Source organism: Rhinatrema bivittatum, chromosome 17 (genome assembly GCF_901001135.1).
Source record: "Rhinatrema bivittatum chromosome 17, aRhiBiv1.1, whole genome shotgun sequence".
Taxonomy (NCBI): domain Eukaryota; kingdom Metazoa; phylum Chordata; class Amphibia; order Gymnophiona; family Rhinatrematidae; genus Rhinatrema; species Rhinatrema bivittatum.
The window spans coordinates 14,410,223-14,437,045 of NC_042631.1; the positions used below are offsets into that span (position 1 = coordinate 14,410,223).

At 43.0% G+C, this 26,823-nt stretch overlaps 2 long non-coding RNA genes across 2 annotated transcripts; one reads left to right on the forward strand and one right to left on the reverse strand.

The window, feature by feature from the left end:
- Positions 1-5,287: 5,287 nt before the first annotated feature.
- Positions 5,288-10,531, forward strand: LOC115079356. The gene is made up of 3 exons (XR_003853265.1): positions 5,288-5,423; positions 9,335-9,482; positions 10,030-10,531. It is a non-coding gene; the product is annotated as an uncharacterized LOC115079356 (long non-coding RNA).
- On the reverse strand, positions 8,574-25,307 carry LOC115079354. The gene is made up of 2 exons (XR_003853263.1): positions 25,195-25,307; positions 8,574-8,958 (listed from the first exon to the last, which is right to left on the reverse strand). It is a non-coding gene; the product is annotated as an uncharacterized LOC115079354 (long non-coding RNA).
- Positions 25,308-26,823: the final 1,516 nt, after the last annotated feature.

The window sequence follows — 26,823 nt, forward strand, 5'->3', positions numbered from 1 at the left end:
TAGGCACCATGGCAGGGCTGGTCTTAATGCGGCGCAGAGACCAGGGTGAATCGGTTGTAATGGGCCTCTTCTCCTGGAGGTTGAAGAATAAAAGAGCAGGGGGTTTCCCCTCAAACATTGATGAGCAAGGGGGTCCTCAACCTGGTTCTCGAGGATCAAGATATCCACAATGAATTTGCACGACCTGTACTTGTATACAACAGAGGAGGCGTATGTGAATATATCTTATGTGCATTCATGGTGGATATCCCAAAAACCAGACTGGTGGAGGGATCCCTAATGACCAGGTGGGGATTGATGCCCAGTATGGGACTGAGGGATTACCTCTATTGCTTCCCCAGCTTGTCCCAGCACAGAGTCCTTAACTGAATCATTCACTCTGTCGTTCAGCACACAAAGGCCAGACTAACAGTCCCTGCACAACTCTTCTGAAAATGGGACTTTATGGCAAGGGAGTCACAAATTTGTCTCTGATGCATTTTGTTCACTGAAATTTACTGTAAAAATATTATACACTGCATACGAAAGACTAAAAAATTATGCATTATATTCAGAGAGAGCACCATCTGTCTAAGAACTGCTTAAAGCTTTTGAAAATACATTTTTTTTTATCCAAATAAATCCATATTTCCAACAAAAATCTGTTGTAGGAAGCCAAGAAAATCAGCTCTCCGACCATGGAAACAAGGGTAGGAAGTAAAGAAAAGTCCTTATTTCACTCAGTATGAATGACCTCCAACCAGGAATCCCACTAAGAGCTAAAACACAGCCCGCCAGTCTGGAAACACAGGCAAGGTTCTAAAGACTTTTTGAAAGTTATATTAATCATCTGCTGATAAAATGCATGGTTTGAAGCAAAGAGCTTCCCCTTACATCAGAAAATGCAAAGAGAAAAAAAAAAATCTTTCAGGTCATCCCGAGACAAAATAAATAAATAATGTGCAATAAGTCGTCTTTTTTTTTTTTTGCCAGAATGACATGTACGATGAGACCACCCCCTGACTGCGCCAGCAATGAAGTGTTTGTGCAATGGGTTAAACCACAGTAACGAGCTGAATGGCTGACAGCATGCGGTATCTTAGATACTTTCAGGCCCCAGGGAAAGATCCAACCTGCAAAAGAAGTGAATCCTTCCCTTGGGTACAGAAAATCTTCCCTATTGTTCAGACTCTCCCTGCAACAGGCGCGGCAGACAAGGAGCCGCAGGCTGAGGCAGCAGGACCAGGCACATAGAAAGCCAAAAGCGTCCGGGTGCTCCCTTTGCATTCTGTCTGAGTTCAGTCCGTAACGAGGATCTGGAGGATTCCCAGACGCTTCTACATCAAACACGTGGTTAAAACCCGAAAGGTGAACTTTAAAAGCCTGACGTGCACGGCAATTTAGGGGATATGCAAATATGTTGGGCCGCATGGATTCTGAAAGCCACCCAGATGCGCACATCAATGCCGCTGGGCGCGCAAATGGAAAGTTTTCAGAAAGGGCCGGGATGTGGGCGGGGCATGGGCGTTCCGGGATTTTAACCTAAAATTTGCGCGTGAAGGCCGGCGCGCACCAGGGCCCCCCGCCGCCTAACTTTACTTCTGCTATGGATGTCGTGTACGTCATAAAATTAAAAAAAAAAAACCAGGCAGGTCAGTGGGGTTTTAAAGGTCGGGGCTAACGGGGGAGGGGGGGGGGTGGGAGATGGCTATGAAACTAGGGGGCAGGGGGGTTTGGAAGTCCTATCCCTCACCTGGACGAACTTGGAATGAACTGGGAAAACGGGCGATGACGTCGGGGTGAGTCCCACTTAAATTTGCTCGCACAGGTGCGTGCGGCCAGGCTATTTGATAAGGTTACGTACGTTGTAAAATGGCCGTGTCCCTGCGCACTGCTCTGAAAGTTACCATCTCACGTTACAAAGTAACCTCGGCACGCCTATGTGTGCGCGCCCGGTTTTCCAAGCGGGCGCTCACAGCCGCGTAAAGTCAGGTTTCAGACACGCAAGTGCAGGACTTTCAAAAACAGGTAGGCATCTATGCCGTGACCAGTTTCCGCAGTTCGTCCACCAGCTCACCCTCTCAGGAGCAAGGTCCCACTAACCCTTCTGGTTCTTTGGCCTGCTCTTTCTTTATTTTTATTTATTTATTTAAAGTTTTTTATATACCGCCGCTCATCAGAGATATCACGGTCAGTGTACAGAGAACAGGAACATACGCCGGAGCGTTATACATTCAACATGGGTTAACATATGAAATCTTGAACATGAAACAACTGTAAAAGTAATTAAATCGAAACAATAATTTAGATGCAACTTAACTGAACTGAGTTAAACTTCCCTGAGTTACCCCAGATCCCTTAAACCCCTCAGGGTGTTTTTTTTTTAGCTTACACCTCCCTCCATAGCAAAAGTAAACTTCTGCAGCACAGGACGCGGGCACTCACTCAGGTGTAGAGGTTCTTGCCTGCTCATCTCTTGGCCACACCCCGGAATGCCCATGCTCCGCCCACACCGTGCCCCTTTCTTCTCCAATGCAAAATCTGCTTACATCGGCACATGCGCACCCATCCCCGCCCCACCTCACAGAATCAGGGGGGACACGCGCACGCGCTAGACTCACGGCCATCTCCTGAATTTGGCACACGCATGGCTTTTAAAATTCACCGACAAGGAGGTAATTTTCAAAGGAGTTACACGTGTTAATGAAACATACTATCACGGCAGTTTTCAACTGAATATGTTGTAGCAATTTTCAAAAGCCCACTTACATGGGCACAGTGTATTTATACGTATAAAACCCAATTTTAAGCGTGTAAATTTCATTTCAAAATCAGGCCCTGAAAGTGCAGCGCACCCAGGCTTAAAACCAGGGCCAGCAGGGGCTTGGGGGTGCTATAGAGACAGGAGCTCATGGCTCTCGAGAAGTAGGGAGTCCCAGCCATTGCACAAAGGTGACACGTAAAAGGGTATTTTTGTAAAAGCCATTTCCATGGGTAAAAAACAGTGCTCTGGCTGGGCCTTTAGAAAACTGCCCACCACAAATGTGAATAAAGGGACATGCATAGGGCCTCCTTATGCACTCTTGTTTCCGCAGTAGGGGGAGGCATTCTTGGGGCAAGACTGGGAAAGAGCTTGCACTTATACACATAACTTTTGGGGGAATACCCCCACATATATTATTTTTATTTATTTATTCATATTTATAACTTGCTTCTCCTTGATAGCCCAAGGTGAGAATACATAACTGTGACATGGCCCTAAAGCAGGTCCTGATTATTAGGCATATGTATTCATTGGTTGAATTGTTTGATTCGTTTCAGTGGTACGCGTGTATCTCATGAATGGAGAGCACAAGCTCACAAAGGATAGAGTTCGGCAACAGATGTGCGCACATACTCTCCATTCACGAGATACGTGTGTACCGCCAAATGACTCAAACGAATCAGCCAATAATGCACATCCCTACTGATCATTGGAGATTTGTTCCTGGACGTCATTTAATCTCTGCATGTGGGGTGGAGTGATGAGTCATTGCAGCAAAGGGGGGAGGGTGTTATTTCAGTCAATAAAAGGTAGTTTTCAGAGCAAGAAATTATCTTTCTGTTGTATTTGGCTTTGCTTCCTTTTGGAGTGAGGAGCTCTCCCAGCTCCTTGGACGGCAGCTGGTTTACAATAGTCAATAGTTGGCCATGAAATGTTTCTGGCAGTGATGATGCCCCAGACATCATAACTGTTCGCAGTTCATATTCAGAATTAAATGGCCGTACCCTTTTTTTCAAAACATACAATAGAAAAAGGAAACCATTTGCTTTCTAGCCCCGATTGTCTGTGGTGTTCTGCCAGGGTGATCCTAGATGGCCCACCTCTTTCTCCCCTCATGCAAATCTGTTTCCGGATATACTGAATGGGGAGTGGGGAACAATGCACTCATCCCTATATTGCCAGCTCAGTTATAGCCTGGAACAAAAAAACCTTTTTCTACCACCTGGAAGGAAAAATGCTTTTTTGTTTAAATCCTTCTTGCCTTTCCTGTACAGTTCAAGCACTGCAGATCCTCCTTAAAAATATGGACAGAATGAGGCTATTTTTCCACCAGCGAGCTAACGATGATATCCCTCCTGTTTTCAGGTCTAGAAGCGCTTGGATGAAACACGACTTTGCTATGGAGGCATGGAAAATGCCAATCAGATAGCCCTCTCCCAAGCTAGGGTCAGATATTTTTGCAAACTGTTCTATGAAAGGAAGGTTGTGAGACCCAACAGCCATGGTCCAGTGTTGTCATCAATTATAATTAAAAACAAAACAAAACATAAAGTAACGGTTTCTGCCACATGAGCAGGATAGTTTGACCTATGACAAGCCAGGTGCCCATATTCTGCATTTGCTGACCTGCACATATTTAGAAAGTAGATCCGAAAAGCACACCAAATGCCCTCTTACTAGAAAACAGGGGACAAGAGGATGGGAATCTGCCTTTGAAAACGTTAATGCTTTTTTTAAAAATTATAACTTAAGGGGTAATTTAAAATCTGCCCACATTGATATAGAGCCTAAGGAGGTGATTCTGAAAAGGTTTTAAGTGCATAGCTTCTTTGAAAATTGCCTCCATAGGGCTGAATTGTCAAAAGGATTTATGCATGTAAATGGCCTTTTGAAAATTCCTACTTTTAGATGCCTAACTCCTTTGAAAATCTCCTGTAGGTACATTTTACCCGCAGACTTTCACAGTAACATAGAAACGTTGTATTGACAGCAGAAAAAGACCAAATGTTCCATCCAGTCTGCCCAGCAAGTTTCTTATGTTAGTGACTGCCACTCCGTGCAGATTACCCTCAAGCCTTATGTTAAGGGTAGTATATTATTAACAATCAAAAACAAGCACTGTCAAACCAATAATAAAATTACTATCAACATTTTTACAGGGTGGGCAGCCTTCTTGATAATTCAGACAATGCTGCTTGAACGTGCCTTGCTTTTGGACTTGGCCGTAGAAGCCGTCCTGTGCTTTTTCCCCAATGTCTGAGGGTCAGTACCCCAGACTGTACATTTCAGGGCCCTGACTTTTTCCCCCAACCGATGAAGCAGAGATCAATGTTGCAGTTGCATCAAAATCATGAAAGCTAATTGGTTACGGGTAGTAATCCCCAGGCCTTCTGTTAGGGGCAGCAGCTGCCGTTCCATGCAGATTACCCCTCATGCATCCTTTTCTTTTCCACCTCTAGCCTTTAGGATCCACAGCGTCTATCCCATGCCTTTTTGAATTTGTTTACTGTTTTTGTCCTCACCACCTCTTCCAGGCATCCACCATCCTCTCCATGAAGAAATATTTCCTGATGTTGGTTCTGAGTCGTTCCCTCTGGAGTTTTATTTCATTACTCCCAGTTCTACTGCTTGCTTTCCAGTGCAAAAGGTTTGATGATTGTGCATCATTAAAACCGTTCAGGTATGTGAAGGTCTGCATCATATCTCCCCTGCAACTTCTATCTTCCTGGGTTTACATATTTAGATCCTTCAGCCTTTCCTAATAAGTCTTATTTATTATTTATTTCAGATTTTTATATACCGACATTCTCAATACAAGTATCGAATCAGGTCGGTTTACATAGAACAAAACTGTCGCAATAAAGGCGTTACATTAAACAGCGTTTCTTAACATATGAGTAACATATAACATATCATATAAAAATAAATAAATAATACAAATTAAATATTACATAGACTATAATAATAATAACTCGTCAACAGGACGTGGATAAATACAATGAATGTTTAAGGCATGAGTAAATATCTTGAATAATTAGAGGGGTAGTCTAAATTGTGATATGTGGGTACATAGACCTTGTTGATGTGCAAAAATCCGAGTCTTCCAATTACAGACCCCACACCATTTTAGTCGCACTTCTTTGAACGCCTCTGTCCTGTCTCTGACCTTTTTGAGATACGGTCTCCAGAACAGTGCTCCAGGTGAGGCCTCACCAAGGACCTATACAAGGGCATTATCACCTCCATTTCCTTACTGGTTATTCCTCTCTCTGTGCAGCCCAGCATTCTTCTGGCTTTAGCTATCGCTTTGCCACCTTCAGATCGCCAGACACGATCACCCCAAGATCCCTCTCCCACTGTCCATGCACATTAGTCTTTCAATCCCCATCACATGCAGCTCTTTTGGATTGCCACACCCCAGATGCAGGACTCTGCACTTCTTGACATTGAATTCCAGCTGCCAAAGATTAGACTCCCCCCCCCCCCCCAAGCTTTCTTAAATCACTTTTCATTCTCTCTACTCCTTCAGGCGTGTCCAACTCTGTTGCAGATCTTGGTATCATCCGCAAATAGACAAACTTTACCTTCTATCCCTTCCACAATGTCACTCACAAAGATATTGAACAGAACCAGTCCCAAAACTGATCCTTGTGGCACTCCACTTAACACGGTTCTCTCTCCAGAGTAGGTTCCCAATTTACCATTACACACTGTCCTCTATCGGTCAACCAGGTTGTAATTCACACCACCACCTTTGCACTTACTCCCAAGCTTCTCAATTTATTCACAAATCTTCTGTTCAGGACCATATCAAAGTTTTGCTGAAATCCAAGTATATCACGAGTGCTCTTCCTCGATCCAATTCTCTAGTCACCCAATTAAAAAAATCAATCAGATTTTTCTGACAGGACCTACCCCTGGTGAATACATACTGCCTTGGGTCCAGCAACCCACCAGTTTGTAGACAGTTCACAATCCTCTCCGTCAGCAGAGTCTCCATTAATTTTCCCACCACCGAGGTGAGGCTAACCGGCCTGTAGTTTCCAGCCTCCTCTCTGCTACCATTCTTGTGAAGCAGGATCTCGCGGCACCGCTCCCGTTTCCAGGGATCTATTGAGCAGGTCTTTCAAAGGACCCGCCAGCACATCTCTGAGCTCCCTCAGCATCCTGGGATGTATCTCATCTGGCCCCATGGCCTTGTGCACTTTCAGTTTTCCTAGCTCTTTCCATACGTTCTCTTCTGTAAATAGGGTTGCATCTACCCCACTGCCATCTATGGACTTCTCAACCAGCAATGTTCCTTCTCCAGGGTCTTCTTTAGTGAGGTATTTGTTTAATATTTCTACCATTTCTTCAACTCTTTCCACACATTGACATTTGTCACCTTTCAATGTCACTATACCATTTCGGGCCTTCCTTCTTTCTCTGATGTATCTGAAAAATGTTTTATCATCTCACTTTACCTCTTTGGAAATCCTTTCCTCCACTTGACCTTTTGCTTTCCTGATTTCTTCGTCTCCCTCAGTTTCACCAGCTATTCTTCCCTGTCTTCCTCTTTTTGGGATTCTTTATATGTGCATTCATTCTTTCACTGAAAATGATCCCAAGTAAACAAGCTGCAGACATTTTCACCTAGTAACGTGTGCAGAGAGATTTCTAGAGCAAAAGTGTGTGCATACTTTTAAAAAAGCAGAACTATGCACATTCCCCAAACCCTCCCCAGGACCAGCCCCGGGAGTGCCTCAACTAACACAGGCCCTGCACGCATACCTTTGCCTAAATATCGGGGGATGGGGCAATTTTAAAAAACCCATTTCCATGGGTAAGGCAATGTTTTACCTGCAGGAACGGCTTCAGAAATTTACTTTCTTAATTTATGAGAGGGAACGATCTTGAGACTTTTGAGTTCCAATCACTCTCTTCAACCCTTCCTAATTTCAATTCCTGAAGATCCCCCTACCGTATAAATGGCCGCTTGTGACATTTAGCCCCCATGTTGCAAAAGATATTCAGGTCTGCTCTGCAGATACCCAGCCCATGCTGATTTTCTCCTGCGCATGTCTCTTCTAAAGGACATCTTGGGACGATGATCAGAGAGAACCTGCTCTGTTCCTGCAGTCTGCTTTACCCAACAGCAACATCGGCATCAGCGGCAGGCAAAACGAGAATTCTTTGACTCACGTTACTTTCCCTTTTCTCAGTTATTGCTCATGGTTACATCTTCACTCTCCATTCATGTGGCAGTTGAGAGACGGTAGAAGGAAGCAGCAGACGACAGAAGAGAAGTCCTACATGAAAGGCCTGCCTCCTATGGCTGAAATGTTCATCAAGGCTTGTTCCCTGATTGATGCTTTTCTGCAGGACTCTGCAGTTCCCCCGACTTTCCGCACAGGGAACGTGTGTGCGTGAGAGGGAAGCCACACAGAGCTGCAGGATTCCCAACATTAAAAATAATGACATTGGCGTTTAATGTCTCCCCCCATCCCTCAAAAAAAGGCAATGTAAAGAGTGTGTAACATCCCATTTAACAGTGCACATTGTAGCTCATTTTTATATTAAAAAACAAACTTTCCTTATTTTCTCAGATTTCTTCTTCTTTCACAAAGGAAATATTCAGAAAAATACAATCAATCTCATGTTAAGCATGAGTGAACTCTCTAAACCAACTATTTCTGCTACTTTGCACCTTCCCCAAAAACTAGAGAGCCAAGAGAAGAATATTAAGGTCGATTTCTGTGTTGTATTAAAGCTTAGACAAAGTTTTACACTCCTAAAGACTGGCCACATTGCTAACTTTCACTTAACAAAGGAGACTGATGATGAGATGGAACATGTTTACATTTTTATATATTTGGATCTTCAGTTCCTAGAGGGGTGCTTACATTTTATTTCCATGAAAACAAAAAGTCTTTATTTATCAGATAAAATCCTCACACTGTTAGAAGCGGCTGCATTTGCTACATCCATTGGTGCTGCTGGATGGCCACCAAAGGTTTACTAATATGGCCGCCAAAAGTGTTCTTTCCAGGCACAGTCAGGTTCCAGAATGTTCCATTACAAGCAGGCAAGAGGCCGAAGGGCTGACGGTCATTCATCAGACTATTCATCTCTGATGAAGAAAACTCCAGCTCAGGAACATGAGAGGCCCGTGACCTTTGACCTTCTGGTCTCCTGCGCATGCTTAATGGGTCTTTCTGTAAAACCCAGTGGAGATCCTAAAAGAAAAGAAAAGTAGGATCTTACTGGCTTTGTTTGTCTTTAATTGACAATTGAATTATGTAACATGTTTGTTTTGTTGCTTTAATGCAAGCACTGGTCTGGAAAAGTAAAGAAGCAAAGCCTTGCACATATTCCCCCGCCAGTGCTCCACTTTACATCAGAACTTTCTTCCTGGCTCTGCGGTAGAAAGTGAAACCCTAGGCCCTCTGTATCAGCACACATTTCCATTAAACTGATTAGATTCTGCAGTCTGTGTGCCAGGAGGATGCCTTTAAAATATACTTTCTTAGGCTCTAGAGATAACCTCAAAGCTGTCCATAGTTTATGCCAGAATGAATCAGCTCTGTGAACCCCCTTGGATGTTCATTTCAGATGCAGTGCACGCCTGGGTCCTGAAAAAGAACCGCTGTGCGTATTTCTCTACAGCTGATGCAAGATAGACAAGTCTTCCTGAACCCTTAAGATATTTAACTGGAATTCTCATCAAAACCCTGTTACCACAGTACAGTACAGCTCTGTAGTGAGTATATTTAAACATTTTTCAAAGTTACTTACATTGCTTCATACTATTAATTAACAAGTAGAATTTAATAAAAACCCGTTCTACTAAAAGTTTATTTTTTCCATTTCTACTAACTTGGGCTCCTTTTTAGGACGTCATCGTTAGGAAGGAAGACTTCCCGGATGACGTGGTATTTTATTTATTGTAAAGACATCTGTGTCCTGCTGGCTCTAGCAGGTCCACGTTCACAAACGTTTTTGTTTGATTTTATTTCTCTGTTGTTTTGAAGGGTTATGCTGTTGAATTTTAATGTTTGATGTAATTCGCCATTGTTTGTAATATTCCTTGCTGGGAGCATTCCTTGAATGACCTGTGTGTGTGTGTGTGTGGGGGGGGGGGGTGTGTGTGAAAAGTCTAAATAAATAAATAAATCACAACCAAAAGCAAAAATAGGTGCTCACTAGCCAGATGTACAAAGCTTTTTCCCCGAAAACACAAAATGGAAAAAAAAATTTTTTAAACCCCAAAACGCTCATAGTAATCATTTTTATTTTCATTTGGTCAGTTTGAAGCTCCCAAGGAGGCGGTGGATTGGCCCTCGCAGCCAACTATTGAAGAACAAGGACTATAAAATCAGTTGCAAGTATACCCACAAAGCTGTTTGGTAGGGAGAAATGAGAGCCGGCTTGGGGCTGATGGTTTAAATATGCAGACGTTCAGGACTGGCGCGCTCCTGTTCTGGCGTCATCTACTCGGCATGGGACTGTGGGTCCTAGAAGAAGCGCTTTCCTCGCAGTCAGAAAACAGGAGAACGCCTAACCCTGGCTGATAGCATGATGGTTGGAAAGAAAAATGTTCATGTGCAAAGCTCAGTGCAATCTTACTATTTCAGGATTTGCTTTCATTTTAAAATAGCAGCAAGACATGACTCTACACTTTTAAACTAATAAAAGATTTGGTATTTGACGTGAGCAATGTTTACTGAACAGGGCTAGCTGGGTACCTTAGTGATAGCACATTCCCTACTGGTCGTATTTTTATTTTGTTTATTTTTATCATTAGCTCATGTCTTCTGCAAGTTTATAGACAACATTTCAAAGGCCAGTAGGAACTCAGAGACAGAGGTATGAAAGTGGCAGTTTCACAAATCTTCCACAAAACCTGCAAATGCATGAAACTGTTCACAATAGACTTTAGGGCCTGCAAAGGAAACCTTATTCCCAAAGACACAAAATGAGAAATACCCCTCCAGCACCCCCAGACCCTAGCAGGTCCTTATTCAGTGCGTTTATCCGGCGTGAGGTTGGCACTTAGCAGGACAAACGCTGGGATTTGAAAGGGCCACCCCTGGTATAGCCAGATAAGTTATCTGGTTAAAAGCTTCTCTGGCTAAGCCAGGGCTGGTCGGGGGTATTCTGGGGCAGAGTGCATTTTCCAGTTAACTTAGCCGGCAATGTCAATTTTCAACGTTATCCGGTTAGCATAGCTAGATAACCTCAGGACAGCCAAAGAGCTGCCAGACCAACTTATAAGGCTAACTTTAGGATAGCTGGTGATATGCGCCAATAACTAAAAGATAGCCGAGGATATTAAGAGGCTAACTTAGCCAGTTATGTCGATTTTCAACGTTACCCTGTTAACGCAGCCAGATAACTTCAGGACAGCCGAAGAGCTGCCAGACGAAACTTATATGGCTAACTTTAAGATAGCCAGGGATATGCACCTGTAACTTTAAGATAGCTGGGCTTATTCAGGGGGCTGACTTTGCCAGCTGCCCAGTGGCTGAATATGGACCTCTATGTTTCTAAGATTCTTGTCTCCGGCAACGTTTTATTATGACAAATATTCACTCCAAAATGGTCTCCTCTTTCATTACATACTGTAGGTATTTGGTTCAATTCACAAAACATTTTTTTTTTTTTAGCAGACCAACTTAATATTGTGATTTATGCTTCAGAGTTATTATTTCTAGCTATGTATTCTTTTTCAGGCCTCATGGTCTTTTTCAATCAACACGTTTCTGTGTTTCTATGTATCTGGTTGGTTGGAGATGTGAACTCTTTCTAATGCGCACACTTCCTTACATTAAATCCAAATTAAACCCTACCTCCTTAGTTGACTTTCTAAAATAGAAAAATATTCATGAAATGCTTTGTTTTATGCTGTTTTAAAAATGTAAAGGCGATTTTAGATTTAAAAAGTCAATGCCTTATTAAAAAAATAAATAAATAAAGGATCAAATCTTGCTGTAAGCTGATAGATCACACCTCCTAACCTGCGGGGCACCGAGGCACTAAACTATTCATCCATTTTGCTAATAAATGCTCATGGCCAAGGCAAGAGTATTTGGTGCCCTAGGCAAACCTTTGGTCAATCATCCCCCCCACCTTTTGGTGGCAGCTCCAGCACAGCGTTCCCTCCTACAAGTGGCAGTCGCTAAGGCACAGTGCACTCTTCTTTGGCAGTTTTCGCTCTGGTGCAGCTCTCCTCTGGGCCCATTGCTGGCAGGATTTTGCCATCCCAATAATTTTGGTGCTGTAGGTGATTGCCTAGTATACCTAATGGAGGCACCGGCCCTGTAAATGCTACTTAGATGCCTTCCACCTTAGGGTATTATGGCCAAAGTATACAAATGGTTTGGTCTACGCTGCCGATTGATTGCAGGAGAAAGATTCTTGACTCAGTTTGCACAGGGATCAATTTAGCAATACATAATCTTTACTTATCCTTTATTAATTGAAGAACTGTGGTTGTTGCGTTAGTCCACGTGAATGTGGAGAATTAAGGGTCAACAAACAAGTTGTAGGTGAGACCTCTGTGCTGGGACTAAATATCCACTCTTCTTCAAGTCAGTGAGGCCGCAAGGAGGAATCACTCTCCAAAGCAAGTCACAGATGCATTCCGATAAAAAAGGGATGGCCTACAACTTGTTTGTTGACCCTTAATTCTTTGTTTATTAGCCAAATATTTATTGCGGCGCACTTAAGACCAGGGCCGGCAGATATTAAAACTTTTAGCTGCAGTTCTGAAGCCTTTTCATTTCATAACAGGTTACGTTGCCATAAAGAATGCACCAGATGCAGTTTTGTTAGCAGAATCTTATTTAGGATCCAAGCCATCAGATTGCTTATTTGCTCGGTATCTTGTTTCTTAGTCTTACCTCCTAGATCTTTATCCCAGGGCAAAACAATGGATTTTCATGGAGGCTGCTGAAGGCATCTCCTTTCACCACCCCAGGACCCTGGCGCAGGATGACGACAACAATAAATTCAGAAAGCATTACAATCTATAAACGGCCGAAGAAGAGCTTCTCGGCTTAATTTGATGAGCAAAAGAGCACCACAGTCAGTAGGTAATAAAAAAGTGATAATGCTCCCTCCTCCCATCCATTCGTGGTTCAGCCCCACTGAGGAGCAGAATCAGCCTCTGTACATTTGGAAACCTAGGCTCCCAGCACTTTATTTTTTTAATCAGGTCCTTTATCATTGTTTCCTTTTTTATTAAGCTGATCTTGTTTGATGCATGGAAAGTCTACTGATTGTAGCCATTCGGCTGAAAAGTCATTACTTCCCTGTATCTGCCAGCCTTTTTCCTACTTTTGATACCAACTATTCTCTTGTGAAAGCTTCAGGTAAAGTGAGACCGAATTTACAAAGTGTCAGAACTCTGCCCAAGGTCTGATTATTTACTAACTGTTCAATAATTAAGGGGTTGCAGCGAGAGTTTATTTGGCAGGTGTCAAAGACAGGAGATGTATCCCGTGACCTGCATATTAATCAAAAGCAACTTGTTCCATAGTATTAACACCTGATTCCCTCTATAATCTCTCTTACGTGCAATACTGCGGCTAAACGCGTTGAGGGTCCCACAAGATGTGGAAGAAATGAGAACAAGAGAAGATATGTCAGCATTAATGCACCGGGATCTAATTTAATGCAGTCTGCACAGAAATATAATTGTGAATGCTTTGTTACTTTCATTTTTCTCTGTGCTGCAGCAGCAGCAAAAAAATATGGAAATTAAGAGGAGGAGCCTCCCATCTTGCTGTGCCATGAACACCGGTCTACATCTATAAACAAAATGAGGCAATGCCTTCAAATTTATAAGAAAAGTCCCCACACAGGGGGCTTCTAAAAACACACAAAAAAAAAAAAACAACAATGGGATAAGTAAGATCCTTCCTATCAAAAATGTTTCTTATTATACCAGACCTAAAGGTGTCCCTTTAGCACTAAAAGGGCCATGGTCAGGAACGGCAAAATGGAAACTCGAACACAGCTGCAAGCATAAAACCTAGGTGTAGCAGCAGGGATGAAGACCAGGCCAACAGGAACGATCCATCCTTCTAAGCCTGATTTCTGCAGAGAGGTGACATCGCTTTCTGCCTCCTTTGCTACTGCACTGGCAAAGACCTGCCAGCCAATGTGAGGCCATCCTCTTCCACCAACCTCCTCGCGGCCATAAAACGTTCCAAACCTTCATGATATGAATTTTCAAGACTCTATGAGTAAATGGCTCTATTTACTTAAGATAAAGGGCCTTCCAGACCACTTAGATCCTCATTGGAAGCCTCCTTAGCAACTCCATCAACAAAAGGAATCAGAAGACCAGATGCCCGCCAATGATCTTTCTCTGGGGCAGTCCCTACACTATGGAACTCTCTCCCAGAAGAGCTCCGCCAAATGCACGACGCCTCCCACTTCAGGAAGCAAGCGAAAACCCAGATCTGCCTCCACCCCAGCTTTATAATGAAACCGACTATGAAAAACTGCCTGATACCATTCTGAGTGTCTTATGCATGCTGCTACAACTTATTGTTTTGCTGAGATGTTGAGTTATTTATTTTAAGTTTAGTCACTAGTATTTTGCTAAGATGTTCTTCAAGCTAGGTAAGTATTGTTGATGTATTTCAAGTTTAGTCCTCCCTGTGCACCTTAGGTTTGCTAAGCTGCTGATAACCTCTGATTGCATGCAGCCATCTTAATCTGTTGTACCCTGCCTTGGGTGAATTTCTTATTCAAATAGATGAGGAATACAACCAAAGAATAATATAATTGATGACAGCAGATAAAGACCCAAATAGTCCATCCAATCTGCCCAGCAAGTTCCTTAGAGTAGTAACTGCCACTCCATGCAGTTTATTCCAAGTCTTCTGTTAAGAGTAGTAACTGCTGCTCCATGCAGGTTAACCCATGCCCTCTGTTAAGGGCAGTGATTGCTGCTCCATACAAGTTCCCACCATGCCCTCTGTTAAGGATAGTGATTGCCGCTCCATAAAGATTACCCCCATGCCCTCTGTTAAGGGTAGTGATTGCTGCTCCATACAAGTTCCCACCATGGCCTCTGTTAAAGGTAGTGATTACTGTTCCATGCAGGTTATTCCAAGCCCTTTATTAAGGGTAGTAACTGCCACTTTCTGCAGGTTACCCCCATGCCCTCTGTTAAGAGTAGTGATTGCCGCTCCATGAAGATTACCCCCATGCCCTCTGTTAAGGATAGTGATTGCCGCTCTGTGCAGGTTATTCCAAGCCCTTTGTTAAGGGTAGAAACTGCCACTTTCTGCAGGTTACCCCCCATGCCCTCTGTTAAGAGTAGTGATTGCTGCTCCATACAAGTTCCCACCATGGCCTCTGTTAAGGATAGTGACTGCTGCTCTGTGCAGGTTACTCACATGCAGAAATGTTACGTTTCTTCATTTCTATCCTCTAGGCACTAGGGATCCTCTGCATTTATCCCGTGCTCTTTTGAATTCCATTGCCGTTCTTGTCTTCACCACCTCTTCCATGCATCTACTAGCCACTACCCTTTCCATGAAGGAATATTTCCTGCCATTGTTCCTGAATCTTCCCCCTTGGTATATCAGATCACGATTCCTAGTTCTACAATTTCCTTTCCAAAAGAACAAAAAAAACCCCCTAAATATAAAAAATAAATGGCAGGTGTAACTAAAGAGATTATTAAAATTACAGCAGGATGATAATGTTTATTTTTTAGAAACTTTCTTGTTTCCTGATTGCGTTTCCTTAAATTCTTTTTCATGTTTGCACAGTACTAACGTTATATTATTCTAGTACAGGCAATATGATACTAACGATTGTCATAGACTCAAAATTTCCGTCTTAAATTTTATTATAATATAAAACTGATGATAAAACACAGTTGTCAAATACTTAATACACCGCCATAACTAATTCAAAACATTATTTGTAATGGTGTGCTAGCAGTACCCTCTCGCCAAGGACCATGAGCTTACACTGAAGCTTCTCCGTATAGAATAAAACTTCCTGGAACCACCAACCCGATGTTCCCCACCTCCCCACACTGTAAAGAACATGCAAGCTTGTAGGTTTCCGCTGAATATGCCATTTCGAAATAATCCCACACAGTTTTTAAAAGAGGAACGTTTGTTAGAAAACTACCTTACCCACATAAAGGCCCATTTCCAAGCACTAGCCACCACCACCACCAGGGCCTACCCTCAGGAAAGTTTTCCTAAGCCACGTCAAGACAATCACGAGTCTTTGAGCAAGTGAGGCGTAGAACACAGATCCCCTGTTGTTGACCTGCACCATTTTTTTAGGTCATTAGTTGCACATCCCATAGCCAATTCTATATTCTATAGAATTAGCCTACAGAAAACTGGTTGAATTAGCAAAAGTTTGAAACTAGTGAGCAGTAAAACCAGTCATTAAGACTTCTACTGGTACCTAACTAACAGTACAAAAGAACCGTGCACCTCCTGTGAGCTCCAAATATCTTTAATGACACAGGTAGACTAATCTTTGCTTTCTTTTTCTTTTTTTGGTATAAATCTCTCAGTCAGCTTTTATGACCATTGCTATTTTGGGTTTTTCCAATATTCATTTTCCAGAGGCCAAAGTTAAATTGGGTGATTCAGGCCTTTAGAGGTCAAGACCAAACTCCTCTCTGCTCCTCTGTGGGCTTTATTCAAACCTACACACTCCAAAAGGACTTCACTCAGATACTTTGGTGCATTCATAGCGGAAGCTCGGACTTATGAAAAGAGGGTTTGGGTTTTTTTTTTTTTACGCTGGTATAGGATGGGAAAAAGCCTTTGAACAGTCCGAAGTGCAGTCATACCTGGAACCAGACGTGATGAGGCTCCTAACATTTCAATGTTTCCACGCCTTCATTTGTTTCACTGTAAAATCAGCAAACTGAAAAAAGAGAATCCAGTGTACAGCCGATAAAACACAAGCTTGCTGCAGTCCCTCATTAGAGATGCTCCAAGGGCTTTGTAACTGGTCTAACAACTTCTAAACAGCTTGAACTGTATGAAAAGCAAATTCTGGTTAAAACAAATACTTTGAGAATGAAGCGAATAGAGCGCTGGAAAGCTACATGTTTGCCGGCACAGAATCAGAAGTCAAGCTGCTTCCGGAGAGAGAGGGAACACTGCTTGCAAAGACTCTTCAGAGCAGACTACGCAAACCCTCTGAGTTTTGCAAATTTCTAAAAAAAAAAAAGAGAAACTGCCAGCGGTCCCTGCAGAGACTAAGAGAGAGGGTCTGGAAATCCTGTGATAGCAGGCAAAGCCTTGAGATAAATGGAATCCTTTATGGAGGGCGGACAAAAATGGACAGGTTAGAGCACCATACTTTCAGCTTCTATAATCCATGCACAAGAATTCAGCACTGGAGGTGTCTGCTCATGGAATGCGGTGACTGGTGAATGGTGAGAACGTGAGGCAGAGGGCAGTGGTGGGTGTGGGAGATCTCAGCTGCATTCTTCAGCCCAGCTTCTGCAAATTGGACCAGCAGAAATGCTCCATCACTCCCTCACCCTCCCTGCTTGTCACCAGTAGGAGGAGAGCAGCGCCTCTTCCTCCTGGGTGCCTCCTCTGCCTGAATGAGTGGGGCCCTGCAATCTCACGGGGGCCCCCTAACCCCGCCTGCTCAGCCAGCAGAATGAGGCACCGGGTAAAAAGTGCTGCTCCCTTCCTGCTGATGGGAAGGGAGGGGGCAGTTTGAGAATTGCACAGAACTCGAACGTGTGCCGCAAAGTGAAAACGGCCGAGAAGCACTCACCCGAAAGAGCAAACATATTCTAACCATTATTCTCTTTTTTTTTTTTCTTACAGCGAAAATATGTTTCTCAGAACTGCTGCTGCTGCCAAATAACTGCTAGATGCAGGCAAAATATTACAAAATCCCTTAACTGAACTGCCCAGGAATGCCCAGCTAATGGCCTCAGTTCCGTCTTATTCCATTCTCAGTGCATGATCTGCGCAGTTCTGCAAGCGTGGACTTCTGATCACTAGGGACAGCACTGAGACCTGCCAGCTCACTTCATGCCAAGCACATTCTGGATTCAAACTTTGCTTCCAGTAGCTTAGGAGAACATTTTCAAACCCCAGTCCCATTAGAGCTTTTTAGCATTTGTATAATTGATTTGGGTGGTGGTGCCGAAAGCAGGATTTTAAAGTCCTCAGATAATAAGAGAGGAACCATTCAAGACCAATCCAATAGTATTCAGGAAGGATATTACTTATTTAAGAATAGAATCTAATGGATGGCACAGTAAATGCAACCCAATGCAGATAAAGCATTATTTTAATCTAAACTATATCAGATTTTTCTAACTGCAATAAAATCTATGATAGCAGGCCTATTAATCAGATGACGACCTGGGAAGAGTGAGCACCCTTGAATGAATCCAGAAGAAGACAAGAAAAGGAAGCTTTTCCAGGGGTTAGCTGGCAGCCCAATAGGAATGGGATGCCCAGCAGCGGAGCAGAGACACAAAATGGTCATTTGTGCAAAAAGCTTCTTTTTCTGTTGCATCTTCGAAATTTATTTGGATTCCCCACCAGCCCGCAACCATATCTAGAAGTATGCTTTGTAAAGAAGGGCATTCAGTACACGACAAAATCCCTCACGTGGGTATAAATAATGAAAATGTAGTCTTTCACAATCCTCAGAGAGAAAAAGTCTTTTGTGTTTTCCCATTCCCAGTTCTTTATTAGAAATGAATTGCAAGTCGATCCGGCCGATGCATCCAGCATTGATTGAGGAGTCTCCAGGTACACCGAATACCCAGAGCGAATTACAGCGCAAGTCTCTGGAGGAGAATCGGGAGATCCCCAGGACAGGGGGAGAAGGAAGACCGATCCCGAGGAGGGGGGGCAGATCAACCAATGCGAGAGCCAGGCTCCTCAGGAGTAGGAAGCCAGGAACAGGCCTTGAAACCAGCTACAGGCAATTTATTGGGAGAAGGCCCAGCAGAACCAGTTTCAGTGAGTATAAACCTCGGGCAACCAGAGGAAATAACTTTGGGAAATGTCCGGTCTGCACTGAAAGCTATTGAAAAGTCTTTAAAAACAATAGCTTAAACAACAACAGAAGCAAAAAAAATCAGACTATGTTTAATAACAATTTAATTGGGACTTTTAATCTTAAGATGGAACATTATGAACAAAGAATAACTAAAGGGGAGGAAATTCAACAAAATCTGATAAGAGTCTGAAGAAATGAATGAGGAAAGATTGGAAAGAGTTGAAAACAATCAACGAATACTGAATCTTAGGATAATACATTTTCTGGTTGTCAGAATGAGAGCACCAATTGGGTTGTTTAAAATATACATGAAAGAGATTTGGAAATTTCCAGATTCAGCGCTGCCAGTGTGTGCCAAGGCTGCGGCATATGATTTACCCCAACCGGGCCCGGAGGCTGAAGGCAGGCATACTCTATCCTTGAATATTTCTGAACTGTTAGAAATGTCTGCTGATACAGAAAGTAAAAATAGAAAATCGATGTTAGCTACATTCGCACTTATATCGGACCGAAATGAAGTCTTGAAACTATGTTTTTGAGGAATAGATTAGCCTTTTTCTGGTGCTCAAGTCTGGATATATCCTGATGTGATTAAGATAACACAGCCACGCAGAAAAGAGTTTTTAGTTATGAGAGAAAGGGTTCCTTAGTTTAGGTGCCTGATATATATTAAAATTCCCAAGTAAATGCCGTGTTAGATACCAGAATAATAATTAGGTATTTTTCGAGCCAGCTCAATTAAAGGAATTTCTGCTAGGCCACTCACAAGTCACCCCCAGGGAAGGATTGACTGAGTAATTAATAGGCAAGCTATCCTATCTTATACTTATTTTTTCTGTTTTTGGATTACCCATTGCTCTCGCTTAGAATTTCAGTGCCCCCAAATTCCTATATTTAGGTGCATGATCTAGGAGTGGAATAATATGTTAAACTGACGTCTATGGATGCTTAAAGTTATGTAAAAGTATATGAAAGATTATGTTACCATTTTCTGTTTAGAAATAATTACATGTAATTATGTGAAATTTGAAAATAAAAAATTGAAAAAAAAAAAAAAGAAATGTGTTGCAAGTACAAAAATGCAAACCTTTAATAACTCAAAGTTCTGATACATAACGATCCCTGTTAAAGTTAACACGAAATAAGATGATGCTAAAATATACTCATTCATACAGTGTAACACGGATCAAGGTATATAGCACCCCTACATTATCTCTTTCAGACAAAACAACCTCCAGATCTTTATATTTCTAAGCACCATCCATTATATCAATCAGACTGTTAGTTCAATATTTGCAAACAATAATTTCACTTGCTCATGAAAAGGTTTCCATTTTTTTTTTTTGGCATATCATAGTAACAATCCCTTACGTGTGTCATTATTTCCATGTTACGTTCTTACTAAACTGCGCATGGTCGCTCAGCTGTCGAGGGGATATGTTGAGCTCCTAAGTTGCAGGCTATATTCCCGCTGGCCATCACCAATAAGTCCTTCTACTGACATTCATCTCAGAAATAGAAGTTTTAAAAAAAAAAACCTATGGCTTGCATTATTTTAATCCTGATGAAGTTCCAGCTTTGAACCAAAGCAATGATTACTGAAAAAGAAGGTCAATTTTTTGCTCAAATTGGAATTCAAAGTATAAGTTTGTCTTATGGAACCATAAGCACCACAAGCATATGGCTTTCCTGTTATAATTAGACATTGATGTGCATTGGTTTTTAATGCTTATTCTACAGGACTGTCCTTTGATGAGCTTCTTTGGAAAGGAGAGGGCAGAAGATGATCACTCACAGTCCTGCCCTAACCAGTGATTGTAAGGTTTTTCACATGGTTACTGCAGGTAGGCCCCTCAGAAAGATCAGTAAATGGGATCTAGATAGTTCCTGGAATCCTGGTAGGTACTTGTGACCTGGATTCGCCACTGTTGGAAACAGAGTGCTGGGTTTGATGAACCCTCGGTCTGATCAGAATGGCAAACCTTAGGTTGCTGCTGTTCATGTCCCAGATACAGAATGCAATCAGGGAGGGTAATTTTACAATAGACTATGTAGGGCTGACGTCAACGTGTAGAAGGTACATGTGGACTTCAGGCCTAATTTTCAAAGTGGACTTATGTGTATAAGCCTGCTTGGGAAATGAGTTCATGTGCATGTACCTTGCGTGACATAGGCAATCAGGAGCAGTGGTAAACGTGCACATGAACGTCTGTGCACGGATTTTTGAGAACTGAAAATATATGCATCAATGGCTTCTCCATCCCTGGGAACTCTTCTTTAATTCTGCACAAAACTGCATGCAAAATCACTTGTGCACATCCTCTTACACTGCCTTGGGGTAATTTTCAGAAAGCCTATTTACATGTGTAAAACTGCATTTTACTTTGCCAAATGCTTTTGAAAATTTTCCCCTTAATGCATGCTAAGCTTAATGAACTTGCAGGAGTTCAGTGAGTCATTATCTCATGACTTGACTGCAACTGAGATTAATCATTTTAGCATAAATATATCCTGCACATTTACGTCGACCTTACAGCCTGGCTCTCCATTGATTCTGTTAATATTTTACTCCAGAATTGTGCCAGTAGACAATGGCATCCAGTCACTGTATACAAGCTATATACTGTAAGTTATCTTCAAGACTCATATTTAGCAACTCTCCAGAGCCCATTCAGTTTGATTAGAGACACTCAGAATTTTAACGTAGAAACTTTATCAGAGCCTCTCAGAGACATCCATTGGGATTTTATTACACTTTCTCCACTAGAATTCTATGCAGAACGTCCGTAAATCATATCCAAGGATTCTATAAATTCTTTCTGAACTGGTAAATCTCTATATCTTATGAGGTCCATTCACTTTTAATTTCTAGATCCCATTTTATAAATATGTAAATTACATGCAAATAAATTAACCCCATTAGATCTCTACCTTACAAATACAGTATAGTGCTTTTAGGGCTTCCCAAACCTTTAGCCAATGTGACCCCAGTTTAGAACTTGAAAGTTCACATGACCCCAGGGGACGACAAGAGGAGAATTAGCAGGGGTGCAGTCCCTTCACTTCACTCTGACCCTCCACCCTCTCCAGTCGATCCCTTCTCTCTACCTCTGCCCCTCTAACTGAGGACCTCTTACATCCCCCAGCTCCTCCCACTTTCTCACCCCATCCATTTTCATTTTCATATCATCCCAGCTGATCCTCTCTCACCTTCCAGCTAGTTCTATAACCCCCTCCCTCTCACACTTTCAAACCATCTCCCCTCTCTCACACCTTCCAGCCTCAACTCATCCCCCTCCAAACTTTTTCTCCTCCCAACTGGTCCCCTCTCGCCCCAGGCTCCTCTCTTACATACCCCCCTCACCCTCCACACCGACCCCTCTCCAGCTGATCCAACCCTCAATCCCTTCCTGCATCCGATCCCTCCCTTCAAACAGCCCCCACTACTAAACACCCTTCTGGTCAAGGTCAGGGTCAGAAGCGACATTTTCTTTTTGAGTCTGGGCCAAGAGTGGATGACAACTGGTAAGAAGAGAGGGCAGGCTGCTGACAGGGGCAATATTTTTAAATTGTGTAGATTCAGTAGTAGGTGAGGAGAGAGGAGCAGTGGCAAACTGGCAGTGTCCCTGTGCACACTTGGCCCATCCTTCCCCCTCAGGGCTGGTCCCAAACCCAACTGTGATCTGCAAGTGGCAGCAGCTTGAGGAATGAAAGTCAGCATGGGGCCTGCGAGCCAAGCGCAAGCTCACAGACCCTGCAGTGGTCCTGCTCTCTCCTCAGGCAGGGCTTCCTTTAACCACAAAAACCCATGCAAGGGTAGGGCCCGTGAGTGCCTGCTGGCTCAAAGACCCCATGCTGACTTCCACTACTAATGTCTTGTCCTTTCGGGCACTTGTGACCCCAGCTAAAGGTTTTGTGACCCTTTTTGGGGTCCCGATCCCCAGTTTAGAAAGCCCTGGCTTTTAAGATAGTTTGATTTCGGCAACGCCGGTTGTTTCCCCACTTAAAAAAGACATCCATAAAACTCAGAATCTTTTGGATAATTTCATCATTTCCCTGAAACTCCTGACCAAGGTAATAACCATGAATCCACTTTTCTAAATAAATTACATAGAGGTGAGCTGGCAGGTGACAAAATCGATTACGGGCCTTCTGTTGCATCCTAGACTGAAATCCGAATGAAAGGTTGCAGTGAACTGTGACTGGAATATAAAGAGATCCTCAGCTCGTTTGAGCTACGGTGGCTGCTCGTTTTGGGTTACAGGCAGAGAGATTTCACGTGGAAAAATCTGGAAATAATCTTGCCACTCCAGTAAATAAAACGCACCAATCGATGTGAATGACTACTTAGGAGGTATCTGCTCATCTTAATAGTGTGCCACCATCTGCCGAACATGGGCAAAGGTTCCATGCAAAACTAAAGAATAAGTAATCAAGGCCATAACTTCCATCACAATTGGAAGCTATTTAATTGGCAATTTATCTCAGCAACTGGCACACCTGGTTGTTATATGTTAATCTGGTTGGTGTCTGATTTGGGAAGGTGAGCAGCTCAGACCGGCCGAGCTAAAGCTGCCCTCCCTTCCAGTGGGAGCAAACCCTGACCACACGCAGAAACAACAGGTAAGGTGGCAGAGCTGCTTATCTCACGAGACATCTTCCTGCCCACAAGCAGCTCTGAGCAATTTTATATTATTCGTCTGGGCCCTCTTGCACGAAACCTGGGATGAATAGCCGCACCGGCACCCTGGTCTCACTTGTTCAGATACTGGTCCGCTGGCACGGATTAGCCCGCACTCTAAATCTAAGCTGAGCTCAGCCATTCAAATTCAGGGCAATTCATAAATCACAGATTTTCATGTCATCATTCCAGGCAGGCCACGCATGATTTTACCCATCCTTTGTCTCTCATAACTGCTATCCAGTGCAATAGTGCCCTGTGGAACGGCAAAAGTATGCCACATACACTCTGCAGGTCCGTCCTCTCTGTCCCCGTGCAGTCCAATGCATTAGAAGTGCTGCCATTATACAATCTCATTTAAATTCAGAAGCCACTTCATCGGGTGAATTTACCCAGGAAAGTTCACTCATCCTATGCTTCCCTCCATCTCATTGTTTCCAAAGCTTCTACTTTCAATGGCAAGTTGCAGGAGATATGAGAATGCCCTTCAGGCATTGCTCACAAGCTGTGCCACGAGCAGGGACTCTCCTCTGACATTGTTAAGCTGATTGGCTGAGCACAATTCAAGAAGTCCATTGGTTTACAATTTGTAAAATCTGATATACAGGTTCAGTCATGATTGATCGTTTGGAAAAAAAAAAAAAAAAAAGCATACCGGTACCCTACCATTAATTAATCAAGGGTCACAAATTATTAAAAGTCAAGGAAGGAAAAGACCAGCAGAGGATAGAATTAATTTGATCTGTTTATGTGGACTCTGCAGTGGCATGTAGCTCCTTTCATTAAATAAGAAGTTACTCTATGGTGCGATCAAGAACATCAAAGGGTTATCAGGATTCTGTTAGTATTGTTCACACTTTCTGGTACTGGGGACCCTGCTGGCTTCCTTTTTCTTTTTTTTTTTGAAAGAGATACATTCCTGACCTCAGGGAAACGTGCTGGAAGAGTGGAAGAGTAGCCCAGGGCTTAGAGCAGCAGGCTGTGAAGCAGGGAAGCCAGGGTTCAGTCCTGCTCACACTCCTTGTGATCTCGGGCAGGTCACTTCACTCACCACTGCCTCCCACACAAACTTCGGGGCCTGTATACAGAGGATTTTCTCCCATTTTGTGTCTATGGGAGAAATGCTTAGACTGTAAGCTGCCCCTAGGCAGGGAAATAGCTTTATCTTACCTGACTGTAACTCACCTTGAGCTACCAATGAAAAGGCCCTGAGCTAAATCCAGGTAAATAAAGAGGAGCTTACGGCCAACCTCCATGGCAAGAACTTCCATCGGGTTATTTATTTATTTACAGTATCTCGGGAGTTTATGAAAGTATCTTTAAAAGGAAGCCTGAAATAGGATCACATCACAATAATAAAACAATACTGCAGAACAATGTGAACAAAGATTATTATAACAAAGTGCAGGTCTGCCGAAGGCTGGGTTACCTGTGTGAGGTAAAGAGCACTTAAAATGTCAGTCAAAAAAACCCCACTCATATAAACTGAAAAATAAATCTGTGCAATCAAATGAATATAAGCAAAGCTCATACCAGAAACCCTGTAAAGGCCTGTGTCAAGGGGAATTGTGACACAATAATGAATCGTAGCAATCCAGGACAGTCCTGTTCAGGTGCCTGCTTTAGGTGTCACACAGGGGCCACGATCAGTGCACACAGCCGAGAGGAGCTGAATCCTCTACTTTCGGTTAGGATACAAGACTCTTGGGCTTTCCAGCAGTGGGAGAAGAGAAGAAAAGCTGACACAGCTTACCTGCCTTTAAAGAAGCACAAGCACAGGGACAGGTCATGTCATCCAGCGTGCCTGCAGCCTCCATAGCCAAAAACACAGGGGATAAAATGACACAAACAATGCATGAAGTGTTTAACTTGTGGGTGGACCAAACTCACCACGCCTCAAAAGTCACACTGCCACCGCACCTAGAAATACCAGCTGCAATGGAAAAAACATCAGCTGAGAACAGCCTTACAAACAAATGCAGCCACCCCCTCAACAAGACCCTAGCAGGGCTGCCACCCTCACCCCTTGGTCAACGGGTCCAGTCCTGGATTTGCATGTAGTTCTCGTTTACTTAGGGAAATCAGTGGTAAAAAAGAAATCAGATCTATGAATCTATGCATGCACTGGGGCAAAGCTAGGACTGGATCAGCCTGTTTGGTTGACCTGGGATGAGGTGGGAAGTTCTGGGAACCCTAGTCGGACGCACTGTGGGGTTAGGAAGTAAAAGGCGCTGATAACCTATGTAGAAACCTTAGCACAGAGACGTCCTGATCCAGATTTAAGCCTTTACGTGCTGGAGTTTGCAGAGCACCAATCCAATACTGTTCCCATTGTGGGATCTCCACCAGCTGCAAACGATCTCCGTCTTTCCATGGCCAGAAAGCTCGAAACGTTTTCAGAATGCTCCTGAAACAGAAAGCGAGAAACCAGTGGCGCTGATCCACTAGGATTCCTAATACAGTTACAAACCCTCATCTGTAATGGGTTTTGTTTTTTTAGTTTTGTTGATGTGTTTTATGTATTGTATTTTATTTTATGGTTTTAATCTGTATATTTGTTCGGGCGATTAAGCATAATCTGGAAAGCAATTTATCAACATTTTTTTTTTTTTTTTAAATAAATAAATGCATCTGTAGCCATTTATTTGTTTTACCCACATACATTATCTAACATGGACATAAGAAAACATAATGCAGAAAGCAGAGATATGGCTGTGAGGATCCTACAACAGAAGTAAAGCCAGGACTGGCTCAGTCCCTGCTCACCTGGAGCCACCTGGTGACCCTAGTTACTGAATATTTTCCCTGCAACCACAAGTGCTGCATCGTCTATTTTCTTGATCCAATGAATGGTAATCTGAACCTGCAGAGACTCCAGGAATTGTTTGATTGTTTTCTGTCTTAGGTTTATGATCTTAAGAACGTTGATCCACTGCCAGCCCAAATGTCAGTGTGCAGGAGCCTTAACGCCCCCAGACCCTTGGCTTCACAACAATTCAAAACAGGAAGAAAGCTGCAGGCACAGTGGCACACACAGACCACCTCATCATCCTTTAGAAGGGTGCAAAGTGGTGTACAACCAATAAAATCCATTACAGCACAGTAAAATACAAAAAGTAAGTTTTAAAAAAAAACCTTACTACTAGCCCCAAAAAATAAAGTCTTTGTGCTTTGCCCAGACCCGACCGGCTCAAACAGACCCAGGTGAACAGAACCTTGATGATGCAGCTCCATGGCCAACCTGACACACATTCATTTCCATGATGCATATGTCGGGCTAGGCAAATCTAGTCTTGGGGTGCCACAAACTGGTCTGCTTTCAGGATATCCACAATGAATATGGTTTAGCTCAATTTGCATGCACTACCTCCATTGTTTGCAA